General features: G+C 38.3%; 1 long non-coding RNA gene and 1 pseudogene across 2 annotated transcripts; one reads left to right on the top strand and one right to left on the bottom strand.

Moving 5' to 3' along the window:
- Positions 1-1,170: 1,170 nt before the first annotated feature.
- On the top strand, positions 1,171-9,241 carry LOC146471121 (uncharacterized; annotated as a pseudogene). The gene is made up of 6 exons (XR_014866856.1): positions 1,171-3,445; positions 3,927-4,079; positions 4,396-6,305; positions 6,723-6,928; positions 7,394-7,490; positions 7,590-9,241. The product of XR_014866856.1 is annotated as an uncharacterized LOC146471121 (transcript).
- LOC146471120 (uncharacterized) lies at positions 3,070-12,701 on the bottom strand. The gene is made up of 3 exons (XR_014866857.1): positions 11,923-12,701; positions 6,691-6,773; positions 3,070-3,208 (listed from the first exon to the last, which is right to left on the bottom strand). It is a non-coding gene; the product is annotated as an uncharacterized LOC146471120 (long non-coding RNA).
- Between the last annotated feature and the right edge of the window lie 3,264 nt (positions 12,702-15,965).

Raw genomic sequence — 15,965 nt, 5'->3', positions numbered from 1 at the left:
AACATTAACAATGCATTTCTATTCAAGTTAAACCCTCCTGGTTATACCATATATTCGGGATAAAATCCAAACCTTCTGAAAACAGGTCCATAAATTTTTTGTCAACTGCCTTGCAGCACCACTATGGGAGTGAGGGGGTGCTACCCCAGTTACATCTTCTAGGTATGTGCAAGCCAGAAATATACGAAATTAAAGGGAGAGTCAATGAAGGTCAAAGTTTTTAGATACATAAATTCCATTCAGGCTAAAACTAGTCCCCACAAAATAGCCCAATTTCGATTTATTAAAATTCAGCTTCAAAAAACAGCACTTCGAGGCTCCAGGGAATAAATTATAGAGTGGAGCCTGGAGCCTGGAGCCTGCCAGTGATGTGTACTGGTTTATACTGAACTTAATTTATCGAAATTGGGCTATTCAAAAGCACCTTTGAAATCTCCCAGCCCCCCTTCCCTCCCCACCCCCCCCCCCACCCCACGCACCTAAATAGCACCTTTTTACCCATAATATTTGGTACTCTTTACTACATTAAAAAAAGGAAAGTACACTGAACAAAAATTGATAATTACCGGTCATCATTTAAACATGGATTCTGAGGAAAAATAACCTGGAGGCTGAAATGGTCAAATTTACTGACCAAGCACTACATGGTGACATGACAACCGCAAAATTTCTGACTGTGTTAATGACTTCATTGGGGAAATTAAAAATTATCAAAAATAACAAGAAACAGAGGCACATAGTCCTGACTATCCAATATCAACTATTCAGCAGAGTAAACTGGTAAGAAACGAAATGCATAAAGAATATTTATCAACACAGAACCTTTCAGTTAGAAATTCCACCACACAATTTATGTTTCCTTTATTCATACAGGTAATCAACTTAAAGAAGAATTCTAAGAGGTTTAACCCTTCAACGATAAGATCATTTAGTAGAGGGCAGGCATATGAAAATCGGGTTCCATTAACAAGATATCCTGGAAAGAATCGAATTATCCGTCAAATCACCCCAAAGGAAGTAGCAGACCCATTCCAGCTCTCTTTCATTCCACCAGAAAAATACCTGACACAGTGGAAAGATGAAATCACCAAAAAGTAACTCGCCAAGTGTGGTCATTTCCTTTATGCTGAAAATTCACTTGGTCGGTTTGATATCCCAGCAATACAAGACATGCTTAGGTTCCATTCTGCAAAAGCAATAAAAGAGGACGTTGAGAAAGAGTTAAAGTGGTTTTCAGCAAACTATGACATCCCTGACACAGTACAACAGCCACCACCTTCTTCTATCAGCAAGTTTCAACACTTGTTGTATTCAGTAAGGTATGGAGAACTGCTGTCGCCATATGCCATGTCCCCAAAAGAGCTTTCAATGATCTGTGTCAAGCGCTGGGTTTCGGGTGATTACATCAGTTGGCTCATGAAAATTCTCAACAATCAGTCTGATGTGTACTGCCTATATATTAATGATTTACTCCAAAGAGATCCGTCTACCTTACGTCGCTTCTCCAATGGATCATTGAAACCTGAAAAGCTGCTCTTTGCCGTCAATGTTGGTCGCTCTGCAAATGGCTGTACTTATCTTGGTACTGACGAACAGCATGGTGCCCACTGGACCATATGCCTTGTGGACATACGCGAAAAAATAATTACATATGGCGACTCACTGGCATGGCCAGTTCCTGATGGTCTCATTGAAAAGTTGCACTCATTCATAACGGTTTGTGATGCAGATTTTCATGAATTTTCCATACAAGTTTGTCACCATCCAAGAAGTATCTCTTCTAATGGTAGACACTGCTGTGGCACATCATGTGCTAAACTATACCCTTTGCAGACATGCATGAATATCTGCGGTATTGTTGTCATGGTAATGGCTGCAGTTGCTTGCTTCAACCCAAATCTTTTTTCATTATTGTCATGTGTTGATGAAATGAAAATCTCACAGCTGCCACAAGTTTTCCTCACCACACCCTCTAAATACAGTGGCTACCTTCGCAGGGTGGTTGCAGCCTGGTTTGCTTACAACACTATTAATGCAGCATATGTTGTCCCACATAGCCATGTTGCTGAACCTAATTCAACTGCAGCCACCCAAGCCAGATCTGACCAATCACCGGCTGTTGATCAGGCCAGTTTTGAAGAACCGCCAGCAACTCCTGATAGAGCCACAGCTGATGATATCAGTTATGAGGAACCACCAGCTACTCCTGACAGAGCCACCACTGACCAGGCCACTGTGAAACAGCCATCAGCTACACCTGACAGAGCCACCACTGACAAGGCCACTGTGAAACAGCCATCAGCTACACCTGACAGAGCCACCACTGACCAGGCCACTGTGAAACAGCCATCAGCTACACCTGACAGAGCTACCACTGACCAGGCCACTGTGAAACAGCCATCAGCTACACCTGACAGAGCTACCACTGACCAGGCCACTCTGAAACAGCCGTCAGCTACTCCTGACAGAGCTACCACTGACCAGGCCACTGTTAAACAGCCATCAGCTACACCTGACAGAGCTACCACTGACCAGGTCACTGTGAAACAGCCATCAGCTACACCTGACAGAGCCACCACTGACCAGGCCACTGTGAAACAGCCATCAGCTACACCTGACAGAGCTACCACTGACCAGGCCACTCTGAAACAGCCGTCAGCTACTCCTGACAGAGCTACCACTGACCAGGCCACTGTTAAACAGCCATCAGCTACACCTGACAGAGCTACCACTGACCAGGTCACTGTGAAACAGCCATCAGCTACACCTGACAGAGCCACCACTGACCAGGCCACTGTGAAACAGCCATCAGCTACACCTGACAGAGCTACCACTGACCAGGCCCCTGTTAAACAGCCATCAGCTTCTCCTGACAGAGCTACCACTGACCAGGCCACTGTGAAACAGCCGTCAGCTACTCCTGACAGAGCTACCACTGACCAGGCCACTGTTAAACAGCCATCAGCTACACCTGACAGAGCTACCACTGACCAGGCCACTGTTAAACAGCCATCAGCTTCTCCTGACAGAGCTGCCACTGACCAGGCCACTGTTAAACAGCCATCAGCTTCTCCTGACAGAGCCCCCAATGACCAGGCCACTGTTAAACAGCCATCAGCTTCTCCTGACAGAGCCCCCAATGACCAGGCCACTGTCCAATACACTAACCAGATCACCGACGAGGAAGGGTCCAATAACAATGATGCTCCTGTAAAAAATAAAAGATATGAATGCAATTATTGCCACTCTGTCTTTTCCCGTAATTCGTCTTTAGAAAGGCATTTAGGGTGGCGTCACCCAAACGAAAGAATAGAACTGAATGGACCTTTTCGATGCCAAAACTGTGCGTTCCAGTGTCACAAAATATTGGACCTGAGAAAACATCTGTCTGAGATGCACAACCTACAGTTTGAAACCAAGGCAGTGTATCTGGACAATAATGCAGGTGAGAGGCAACATCAAACTATAACCACACTTACACTGTTCACTTTTTTTGTGACTAAAGATGCTAATGTAGAAATTCAAAGATAAAAAATGTTGCAAGCAATGCTTTCAAAGAATGGGTTAGTTGTTCCTACTACTTCAGTAAATTTACAGATTTGGACACAAGATTCCTTAAAAAAGGAACTAGCTGCACCTTAGATTCTTGTTCTTTGAAATTTGAAAAGTAACCAAGCATTTGTATTTGTCCAATGGTCTATTTACAGGAAGGGTTTTTTCAGCCAACTAGGGAGGGTAGGGATTACTAGGGCATCCTTCACAGCACTTTTTCTCCTGCTGTTCCTGTAATGAGTTAATCATTACCCAGGACCAGCTTCCAGTACCCCAATTATTCCATACATCTATCTACTTATACACCCTATAAGTCAATTGTACAAGATGCCTTTCAATTTTAATTTGTTCTCTTTTTTTTTCTTTGTTCTTAGCATTTGAGGAATAGAAACAAAAGCTGGAGGAAGATGAAAAGTGTTCCTTCATCAAAACCACTGGCAGTAAGGGAAACACCCAATACTACCAGTGTAACAGGGGTGGTATTTACAAGCCCAAGGGAACAGGAAAAAGGCGTACCAAATCACAAGGTATGACAAAAACAACATTGCAGTCTGTGACAGAGATACACTGAAACCCAAACATTTGGAAAACCTTTGGCAAAATTAAAACAAAATTGCCCACTATTTATATAAACATTTCCAATGGGTGTTCCTAATTTTAATGTTGAAGTACAGACAGACAATGAAATATTAAATTTTGGGGCAATGTTCATGCCCACAGCAACTATTACAAAACTGTCATGGAGCATCATCTTCAACAACTTTTACTTAAGAGTGAAAACTGCATGCCTATGCATTAATTAAATAATATTCACAATAATATTATGATAATTACATCACACAGGAACCTGCAAGATACAGAACAATTGCACTGCAACCTTGAAAGCAACGAAGTTAGATGGATGGTTGATGCATGCATTACTCATTATGGGCATGAGAAAGAGCTGCAACATACAAGGCTGCCACTGGGTAAGAAGCTCAAAATAGCAGCCTTGTTACAGCAAGGGGTGAATAGAGACAGGATTTTAGGTGACATAAGAGAAGAGGGGATTGGCAGTGAAGAGTTCAAACGCCACCACTTAACTGACAAAAAAGACCTGTCCAACATCACCCGAGCTTTTGGTTTGGCAGATGTCCAAAGAAGTACTAATGATCAAGAAAGTGTGCGTGCGTGGATAGAAGAATGGAGAACAAGTCCCAACAATCCTGTTCTCTTTTATAAATTACAAGGTGAAGATCCTGGTGATGACTCAGGTCTACTGAAGGAGGATTTCATGATCGTCATCCAAACACCCTTTCAAAAAAATATGGCCCAGAAGTTTGCATCCAAGGGTGTTTGCATTAACTCTATGCATGGCACTACTGGGTATGACTTCCTCCTGACAACAGTCATGGTAACGGATGAATGTGGAGAGGGTGTACCTATAGCATGGTGCATGTCCAACCATGAGGATTTTACACACATGTGCATTTTCTTCAAACAGTTGAAACAAAATTGTGGAACTTTGTTGCCTCAATGGGTTATGAGTGATACTGCCAGCCAGTTTTTCAACGCCTGGATCGGGATAATGGGGGGCAAGCCCATCAGACTGCTTTGTACATGGCACGTGGATCGGACGTGGCAAGATGAACTACGAGCAAAGGTAAAGGACACTGTGGTTGCCGCTGAAATTTATAAAATGCTTCGAACTGTCCTGCAAGAAACAAACACTGAGGACTTTGAAGACAAGTTGACTAAGATGTTGTAATACCTTCCATCTGCAAGTCCTTCATTCAGTGCCTATTTCGAACGAGAATGGGTGACCAAAAAGGAGCTGTGGGCTTATTGCCATAGGGCTGGCATGGGAATCAACACCAACATGCTAGTTGAGGCATTTCACCGGGTATTCAAGTACAATTATTTAAAGGGGAAGTTTAACAAGAGGGTTGACACTTGCTTGTTCAACTTACTTAAATTTGTTAGAGACAAGTCCTTTGAAAGGCTCATCAAGCTGACAAAGGGGAAATGCCACTACAAATTGAAGGTTATTCAAGACAGACATGGTAAGAGCAAAGGGATGAGTTATAAGCTGATTAACAAAGTGGGTGAGTCTAAGTGGACTGTTCAATCTGAAGATACCCGAAGTACCTACACTGTGACCCAACTATTGGGAACTTGCAAACACCCAAGCTGTGACTTGAAATGCTTGGAATGTAACATCTGCATTCATCAGTACATCTGCAGCTGTCCTGACAACCTTATCCAAAGTACTATATGCAAACATGTCCACCATGTCCAACAATTTCTGTTAAGAATGTCACTCTCTAATGACAAATGTCATGACACTATGGCAACCAAATCAAATGACACTGAGAGATTCAATTATGTTGAGCAAGAACTGAGTGATCTCACTGAATTCATTAATCAGAGTGACAACCACTGTGACCTGGCTACCTGCAGGGAACGTGTGCGAGGGAAATTGCTTTCACTGCTTGCACAATTAGAGACCTGTGAGGATAAACTTGCCTTGCAAGAACTTCAGAAGCATTTAAATGCTGGTCAAAGCATATTTACTTCTCTCCAAAAGAGAAAGCCTCTCAAAGAGTTAAAAGTCACCTCAAAAGCTACAGCAAACAAGAAAATTGAGACACAGCCCCGATTCTATTCCACAAAGAAAAAGAGGAAACGCAAGAGCAACATGCGCTTCGCTAAACCAACAAAAGAAGAAGTGCAAGTGCTATTTGAGAATTTGGAAAGGGCAGATGACCTCTCAACTACAGAACTTACTGCTAACACCACTTAAAATTTTCTTGAATTTCCACTTTCCCAACCACATAACAGACATTTTTGTAATATCGCTTGCCCATTTTTTCATTGAAATTGGGCATACCCTTGAGCATAAACAACAGGAATGACCCCATTTTTCAGGGTGTGCACCTTCTTAGTCATTACAGATCTGGCATTCTTTACAATCCCAAAAAGAAATGTCAACACTCAAACCGCAGATCTAACAAACAAATTCTGACTGTATATCTTGGTCCAGTATGTTGGTCAGAAAAGGATATTTTACTGCCGAAGAAATGAATCTTCTTCACCTTGAAATCATGAATGTATTGAAACATATAACCTTCAATTCAATAAGTGTGATGAACTACTTACTGTGAAGACGCTAAACTATTGCCATTCATATTAAAATGCAGGTGACCTTGACTGCATGCTTCAATGGTTTGGAATTAATGAAACTGCAAAGAAAAGAGTGAATACATTTGGCACAGCATTCTCTGAAGAAGACATTACTTTTGATGACGACCATCCCCAGGAGAAGCATTAGACTCTGACCTGAGTAAAATAAAACATCTTTTTACGCATGATGCATGGGTCATGATAAATAAGTCAAGTAAGTGTTTTATCACATAAATACCTTTTAAATATAATTTAACAGTGCAGAGAATTTTGGACTTTAATTAATTTTTATATCCCATAAGCAAAAATGTAATGATATTTCAGCTGCGCGAGAGGAAATAAAGTTGTCAGTCATGTTTGTAAATCCATTCAATTATGTTGAGATATTGACTGACTGTATGCATCCTTTATTATGCTCTCCTCTCCTTAAATACTTCAATCTGTAATTTTCAGATAACTGCTAACAGTAACTGTAATGCAGACTTCTTCTTCTTACTCGCTTCATATGTTTTTTACAGATATTCTCAATGTCAGTAATCTCAAATTATAACACTCCAGTAGAGGTAAAATACAGTGTAGACTTGTTTTTAAGTTTTAAGTTTCCAAGTTTTATTTATTCATAACAGAACCTTAAGTTTTTCGTATGAACATTGATACATTGATACATGTATATCTGTAGTGGAAAGCCTTAACAGTGCCTGGAGATGTGAAACATGTCAAACTTCCTCTTATCAAAACATGATTATGTGTGAGGGCTGCTACTGCTGGCATCATTGGTGAGATCAATACTGAACAATATTTTTAAGTAAATGTTGTACTAAAAATGAATTTTGAAATGTTGTAACACAATTAATGTTGTGATTTACTTTAAATAGGGCATGTGCAAAGATAATTGCAAGACATACTCCAGATGAATGGTACTGTGCGAAGTGTTCAAACAAGGAACCTGTCAGTGAAATCTAATTAAAAGGAAAATCCCCATTATGTTGCTATGGTTCAGAAGCACAATGTTAAAGCCAAGCCCTAGATGGTATACTGATGGTTAACATAAATTGGAACCCTAAGAACAATAGAACTGGCAACATACAGACCATTAAAAGGTTAGAGGCTTGGAATATAAAGAGGCATGTAGCTTCAATCCAAGTATTACCAAGGGCAGCGAAAACTAAGCTGAAATTCCTGGCATTCTTGACAACTCAATTGCTAATGTTATTGTCCTCAATGCCCTTGTTTTACAGTCCTTATATATGTACAAAAAAGGAGTTAGGGGTACTTTCAAGGTGGAATGAGGATGGGTATGGAGTTAACCCTTTAATCCCTAAGAGTGCTATTTGGCACATAATGCCATAACTTTGTCAGTATTTGACAGATTTCTATGAATTTTTGATGCCAAGATGATCTTGTGAAGATCTACTCATTAAAGGGATAAAAACTGAACCCCCTCCCATATGTGATATGGTTGACCACCCCTATACCTTTTCAACTTTTTTCCCCTAGAAGTTGTGGGTCTTAAGACATCTCTCACATAAATGAAGGTGTTGAGACCTGCGAAATAAGCTATAGTTTAGGGGTATACCTAATATACACAAGGATTGGTGCATTTTTGAAGTTTTAAATTTTTGCGTTTTAAGGCCATTTATCTCAAAGCCATAACTTTGCTTATTCATAATTATATCAGTTACGAAATACACTCATGAGTAGCTTTAAAATGGTATATCATACATGGACATTGAGTTTGTAGTCTTGGATCTGGAGAAAATGTCGTTTTGTTTAGGGGTTAAAGGGTTAAACCTATGTGAGTGAAGCCTCCACGAAGGAAACTTACATCCCCACAATAACTGAGTTTGCAGGTGGGCTTTATGACAACCTGAAGTGCTAATCCTCTACAAGTTTTGTTCTGTAAATTATTGTAAGGGTTTCAAAGTGAAGCATGTTGTAAAAATATAAACTCCAATGTACATAATTATAGACCCTATGCAAAAAGGCCAACATTGTAATAATCTTTTGTTTGCTTTCAAATTTGCCTTTAATACTAGCCTGACATTCTTGAATTCAAAAAGTAAAAGAATATTTTACCTGACACATCAGGCTAGTTGAGCTTAAACCTAGCTCAAACAGACGCAATATTTCAAGCAATCTCATGCAGTATTGTTGAGCGCAACAAGTTGCGTCTGTTTGACCACCCTGGTGCAGCACGTTGTGAAATGTTGCGTGAGTGTTACGTCAACTTTGAATTGGGTCAAACTGTCCATGCAACATGTAGCAAGATTTCAAGTGTGCTCATGTTGAATCATGTTGCTTCTTGTTGTGTGTTTGACCACTGCTGTTCCCAATCCCTTGAAACAACACCAAACAATGTAGCATGGTGTTGCGTGAAATGTTGCGTCTGTTTGACTGGGGTTTAAGGACGGTGCCTACTATTGTTACTGCGCTTACGTTCTGCGCATCACGCGATGATCCGAGAAACTCACGTCTTGAAAGGGTTTCTCGACTTACAAGTGTTGATTTCCGGTCCCCTCTTGGTTCGTTTTCCTCTCACAGCGGCTATTAATCTCGCCTGTAAATTTATTTATGGTGTTTTAAAATTAATGAGTGATCAATAGACCTATTCGGCTAACCCAATGTTGTAACCAATTCAGATCCCCCCGGGTTAAGATTCTTTGTTCATTTCATTTGCATTATAATGTAGCATTCACATTTAAATTATATGGAAATACTTAGAACAAAACATTTTATGCCCACAGGATTTGAATTGGGTACAGCATTGCGTTAGCTGAATAGGTCTAACACAGATTGTAATTTTTATATTGTTTTTTTTTTAGTCGAGCATTTTTATCACGAGCCCCTGGCTCGGGAGATTGGGCGACCTCTCCCTATGCTCCCCACTTTAAATAAATATTGTATTGTACTGTATTGTAATACCAAAAACAAAGGTACATGTATTAAGCTATTTTAAAATACACTTCCCAGGTTTATAGCCCTATACATGTATTTTAGCTTTCAATAGCTCTTGCATCATTCCCGTAAAGTTCGTTTTCAGGAGGACAAATGCTAACCAATAATTAGCATTTTATTTTAATATAATTATATCAGTTTTATCATACCGTTTCAAAAAGTGTAACGTCAAATAATACCTTATTTTCTTTGTTAACAAAGAAGTATATAGTTTACGATTATTTTCAGTTTCTGATTTTTAGTATTTCTGCAGGTCTTTTTTAGGTTTTTTTATGGGTCTTAATTAGGTCTTCAAGTGTGCATTGCATGTGCTTTGGGGCTAAGGGTTAGGAGTTGTCCATACTCACCAGAAGCAACTGCCATACCACAGCCAGCACATCTAAAGTTCTGCTGTGTCATCAGTGCCTTCCTCCTAAACACAAAAATACCCTCGTAAACATAATGTACATGTAACTTCAAGAGGAATGTTCAGTACACTGCATTTCTATACCAAAACACTGAAATGCAGGTGAAACTCAGTCTGAAAGGGGCTGACTTGTCATCCCAAACTGAACTAAATGACCATCAACAATATTATTCTAAAAGTGCAATATTCTTGGCTTCTAATTTAATGGCACTGGTCATCAAAAACAACAATTATCAATCTGAATGGCAATATACAAAATTTTACTTGAACACCATTAAGTGTTTGATATCAATAGTCAAGCAATTGATCAGTTAACAACAAAACCCATAGAAGATCACAACTTTTTAAAAAGGAACAAGAAAGGGTGTCTAGGACAACTACTTAGAGAAAATGAAGACCTAATTAAGACCCATAAAAAAACCTAAAAAAGACCTGCAGAAATACTAAAAATCAGAAACTGAAAATAATCGTAAACTATATACTTCTTTGTTAACAAAGAAAATAAGGTATTATTTGACGTTACACTTTTTGAAACGGTATGATAATACTGATATAATTATACTAAAATAAAATGCTTATTATTGGTTAGCATTTGTCCTCCTGAAAACGAACTTTACGGGAATGATGCAAGAGCTATTGAAAGCTAAAATACATGTATAGGGCTATAAACCTGGGAAATGTATTTTAAAATAGCTTAATACATGTACCTTTGTATTTGGTATTACAATACAGTACAATACAAATTATATTTATTTAAAGTGGGCAGCATAGGGAGAGGTCGCCCAATCTCCCGAGCCAGGGGCTCGTGATAAAAATGCTCGACTAAAAAAAAAACAATATAAAAATTACAATCTGTGTTAGACCTATTCAGCTAACGCAATGCTGTACCCAATTCAAATCCTGTGGGCATAAAATGTTTTGTTCTTAGTATTTCCATATAATTTAAATGTGAATGCTACATTATAATGCAAATGAAATGAACAAAGAATCTTAACCCCGGGGGATCTGAATTGGGTACAACATTGGGTTAGCCGAATAGGTCTATTGATCACTCATTAATTTAAAATACCTGAAATACTACACATTCAGCGGTTTTCAATTGAGTGTCGTAAAACCAAAACCAAAGTAATTACTCTGTCCAATCACAACAGACGCAAAAAGCACAAAGAACCAATCAGGATTCAGAGCAAATACATGAAACCGGCACCAAGCGCAGGAAAATGCGAAGTCATAATTGGTTTTAGTTTTGCTTCTCATTGATTGAAAAAGTTTTTTTTTTTTTTGTATTTTAATAGTTTTTATTTCAATGTAATACAGTTGTTTTTAAACTAAATTGTACACACACACACACACACACACACACAAAACATATACACACATTTGTACACAAGGACCTTAAAACACCCATTGCAAACTATCATAACATATCTCTTGCGAAAAGATGAAGTAAATTAAAATTATTACAATGATTTATATTGAAGGAAAGATAAAGCTAACTTGATTCGTTCTCCTTATTGTATTTGCCCCATTTTACGAGATGGATGGGGAGTTTATTTTTTGATCTGGCGATTGTTGTCTCAAGCTGGAAAACCAACTTAATCTTCACAGTGAACACTCTGAAAGATGGTATGACTTTTTTGCATCGTGATGAGTATATATGCCGTTTCGCAAGTAACAGTATGTGATTGATAAACAGACCACCTGGTGGTCTTTAAAACATGGCAGAATTGTAGGCTTTTGACAACTTTTAGTAGATCTTTGCCTCTTGTTGTGGCTGATCTGTAACGATTTCTAAATGGGTACCACCGGAATCGAAATGACAAGAAACATCATATTCAAGATCTTACCTTAGATTTTCACCAAGTTATCGCATCGCTGTGTTTTTTTCCGCTGAAAACCAAGCTGAATCTCGCCATTTTTGTATGGAGAAGCACGTTTGAGGACTTTCACGGATGGCTTACGACCAAAGTTAGCGGAAAATGCGAAGGGTACCACTGGACATGTTGTCGTCTATAGCATACCATCAAAGCCATAACAGTCGTTTGCACCAAGGAATATCGTGCAATGTGTTTTTCTTCTTCCTTTGAATTTAGGCCAAACCCTTGAGGGGATTTCCGCGCGAAGAAACTTTCGAGAAAACGTCTTGAAAACTCGTAAAGAAGATTTCACGGATCGAGCGGCCATGTTTTTTTGTTTATCATGATGGGAAAATCATGTAACACATCATGTATTGTCCCTAACTTCATGTATGGTTCATACAGTGACGCCACGGTAAAAAACGGCAAAACAATGACCCCCACCCGGACGGGATATTTTTGGTTGACTGCGCTTGACTGGGAATTCTACGCGACGCGTCGCGTAGAATTCCAAGTCAAGCTGGGAATTGTTCTATTGTTCTGTTCTACCAGTCAAACTGGTAGAACAGAAGTTTGAAACGTTCATGGCAAAGCACTTTTTTAGTTGTGTATTAACTATTTTTTTTTGTGGTTTAAATACTGAGGGTTATGCAGTACTGTCATGTTGTTGTTGAAAATTTTCCAAACCTTGGTACGGCCTTGCTGTTTTCCCCTTAGTATCATTTTTGTTCACTTATTTTCAACATAAGTCAAATTAAATTATGACTGAATAAAAGAGTCCAGTCTGTTTCTGTTTGAATTAATTTAATTTGTTCATTTTACAGGTTTATGTTTATAATTATACTTGTTACTCCTTAACTTAATACCAGATATGAAGATTTAAACTTTGCTAAAGATTTACTGCAAAGAATACACTTTTATCCTTTGTTTAATCTTATGGATCTTAACCCCTCTTTATATAAAAGATTTCGCGTCTTAAAAGGATTGAAGGTACACACCGTTAACATTTGACATAGTTTATTGTTCACAGTTTGTTTTCATTGCATTTTGTAAGTTATTTTTCGTGATTTCTACAGTCAATTTTATGTATCTTTTATCATGAAGCATTTTTAGAACAATGCTTTTCCCGAGGGTGATGTCAACAAGTGAGTTATAGGATTTGATTTAAGAGTGGACAAAAAGAGAGGGAATATATTAATAGACAAAGTACAAACACCTTCAAGACTGCTAACCAAGGAACAGCAACACAGGTACTACTGTACCACCACCACTGCAACTGCAACTTTATGCTGTCTTTCATGGATAATTTAGTCTTTTATTTCCCTTCCATTCTCTCTTATACTTTGCATGACTTACACTAATTCTTGTTTGGAGTAAGAAAATGGAAGGTCCCCAACTCAGGACTTACAGGAACAAACAAGCTCAGAATATCAAGGGTCCAAAAAACAACAACATGATTTACACTCCTGAAGATACAGTGTACTTTGTTCCTAAAACCTGGAATAACCTACCAAATACATTAGGTTGACTTCTGTTTTTTACTAGCACCTGCTGTAATTTTTGCTCAACTTGTTTTGTTTGTTTTCAACTTGTCAATTAACAGTGTTATCTTTATTTATATATTTTAGTTAGCATTTAGAGATAGTATATCTCTGCTACTCTGTAAATCCCAATTTCAAGATAGTGTAAACATTCACATCCTTAAAATTGCTCTGAATTTGTGTGCTTACTTGACAGGATATTTGACAGCAGCTTCATTTCTTTAAGACATTCACGGAGACATGTAAAGCAAATGAGTAAGTTTTGTAACTTGCATACGGGCTTTCAGACGGATCATCCTTCCAAACGAATTATCCACAGTAGTTCATCTGGATGGATCAGCCGTCTGAAAGCCCGTATTTATGCACACTTCAGACAAATTATCAGACGAACTACAGTTCTTTGCATAAGTTTATTCTAGATAGATGATCCGTCTCTAGTATGAATCGGGCCAGTGTTAAATACAGTCAACTCTAGCTTTGCGAACACCACAATAACATGGAAAGAGACTTACTTTCCGACAAAATAAATTACAGATGTTTGACTGAAAACAAATCCTGCTATTACGAACTCTCGTTATTAAGGACACAAACTCGCGGTCCCAAGTGTTAACAATAAGGCGAAATGACTGTATATGAAAGCAATAACGAAAAAACAACGACTCGTTCTTAAAAAACTGCGTTTTAGTCCAGTTTGGGTTGGAAATTGGCCTTTGCGAAATTTTACGCCTCTTCTAAAAAATGCGTTTTGCGTAAAATCTGCGAAAACACTAAAAGTCGCTCTTGAAAACTGCGTTTTACCTTAGTTTGGGTTTAAAAAAAATGTGTTTTGCGTCAAAACGGCACAAAGTATACAACTCGCTCTAAAAAACTGCATTTTACTCCAGTTTAATTTGAATACTGAATTTTGACGAACCTTTTTTTAAAAAAATTAATTTAACGTGAAATCTGAGCAGACTATAACTCCTTAAAAACTACGTTTTACTTCAGTTTGTGCTGGAACCTGGCTGTTGCTAAATTTTAAGCTGCACTTGCCAAAAAAGGCCTTTTGCGTCAAATCTGCAAAACCAATTACAATTCGCTCTTATAAACTGCGTTTTACTCCAGTTTGTGTTAACAACCAGCGTTTGCCGGCAAAAATGCGCTTTGCGATCTGTGCAAAGAATACAACTCGATTCTCAAAACTGCGTTTTCATCCATTTTTAGTTAAAAACCGGCCGCTACCAAAGTTAAAGCCTTTCTTGCCAAAAAATGTGTTTTGTGTTAAAGCTGCACAAAAAATACAATTCGTTACTGAAAACTGCGTTTTCTCAAATTTTCTATTGGAGACTGGTTTTGTCGAAATTTTAAACCTGTCTTACCGAAAAGAGCGTTTTGCTTGTAATCTGGGCAAAGAACACAACTCCCTCCTGAAAATTGCGTTTTACTCCATTTTGAGTTGGAGACTGGGTTTTACTAAATTTAAAGCATCTCTTGCCCAAATATGAGTGTTGCGTCAAATCTGCAAAAACACTACAACTCGTTCCTGAAAACTGCGTTTTTTTCCATTTTCTGTTGGAAACTGGCTTCTTACAAATTTTAAGCCTCTGTTGCGCAATAAATGCGTTTTGTGTTAAATCTGCTCAAAGAATACAACTCGCTCCTAAAAAATGCGTTTTACTCCACCTGCATTTTACTCCAGTTTGTGCAAACCAAAAAATGCGTTTTGTGTCAAATCTGCGCAAAGAATACAACTCGCTCCTAAAAACTGTGTTTTACTCTATTTTATGTTGGAAACTAGCTTTTGCCAATTTTTAAGCCTCTCTCGATAAAAAATGCATTTTACGTAAAATCTGCGTAAAGAATTTACTTCGCTCATAAACTCTGCATTTTCCCTGGGCTTGTGTTAGAACCTGGCTTTTGCCAAATTTGAAGCCTCTCTTCCTACAAAATGCGTTTTTCATCAAATCTGCACAAAGTATACAACTCGCTCCTTAAAAGGCGTTTTACTCCTTCTGCATTCTACTCTAGGTTGTTAAAACCAAAAAATGCGTTTTGCGTCAAATCTGTGCAAAGAATACAACTCGCTCTAGAAAACTGCGTTTTACTCCAGTTTGTGTTTGAAACAAGCTTCAGCAAAATTTTACGTCTCTTTTTTTAAAAACTTTGTTTTGCGTCAAATCTGCGCAAAGACTACAACTCCCTCTTAAAGCTGCATGTTACTTCAGTTTGTCATAAACTGGCTTTTGCCAAATTTAAAGCCTCTTTTTTTAAAAAATGTATTTTGCGTCAAAACTGCAAAAAGTATACAACTTGCTTCTAAAAACTACGTTTTACTCCCTTTTAAAACTTAGACTACCTTTGTCGCAATGCTAAACCTGGCGTATAAAAAATGCGTTTACTGTAAAATCTAAGAAAGTAACAGAAGTCGCTCTAAAAAACTTGCTTTTTCCAAATATTAATCCTTTCTTACGAAAAAATTGCGTTTTGTGTCAAATCTACGAAAGTATACCACTC

This window comes from Pavona decussata, unplaced genomic scaffold (assembly GCF_977016875.1).
Source record: "Pavona decussata unplaced genomic scaffold, jaPavDecu1.1 SCAFFOLD_106, whole genome shotgun sequence".
NCBI lineage: Eukaryota > Metazoa > Cnidaria > Anthozoa > Scleractinia > Agariciidae > Pavona > Pavona decussata.
Note: the sequence above shows the minus strand (reverse complement) of the source record. Positions and strands in the feature narration are given on the sequence as shown.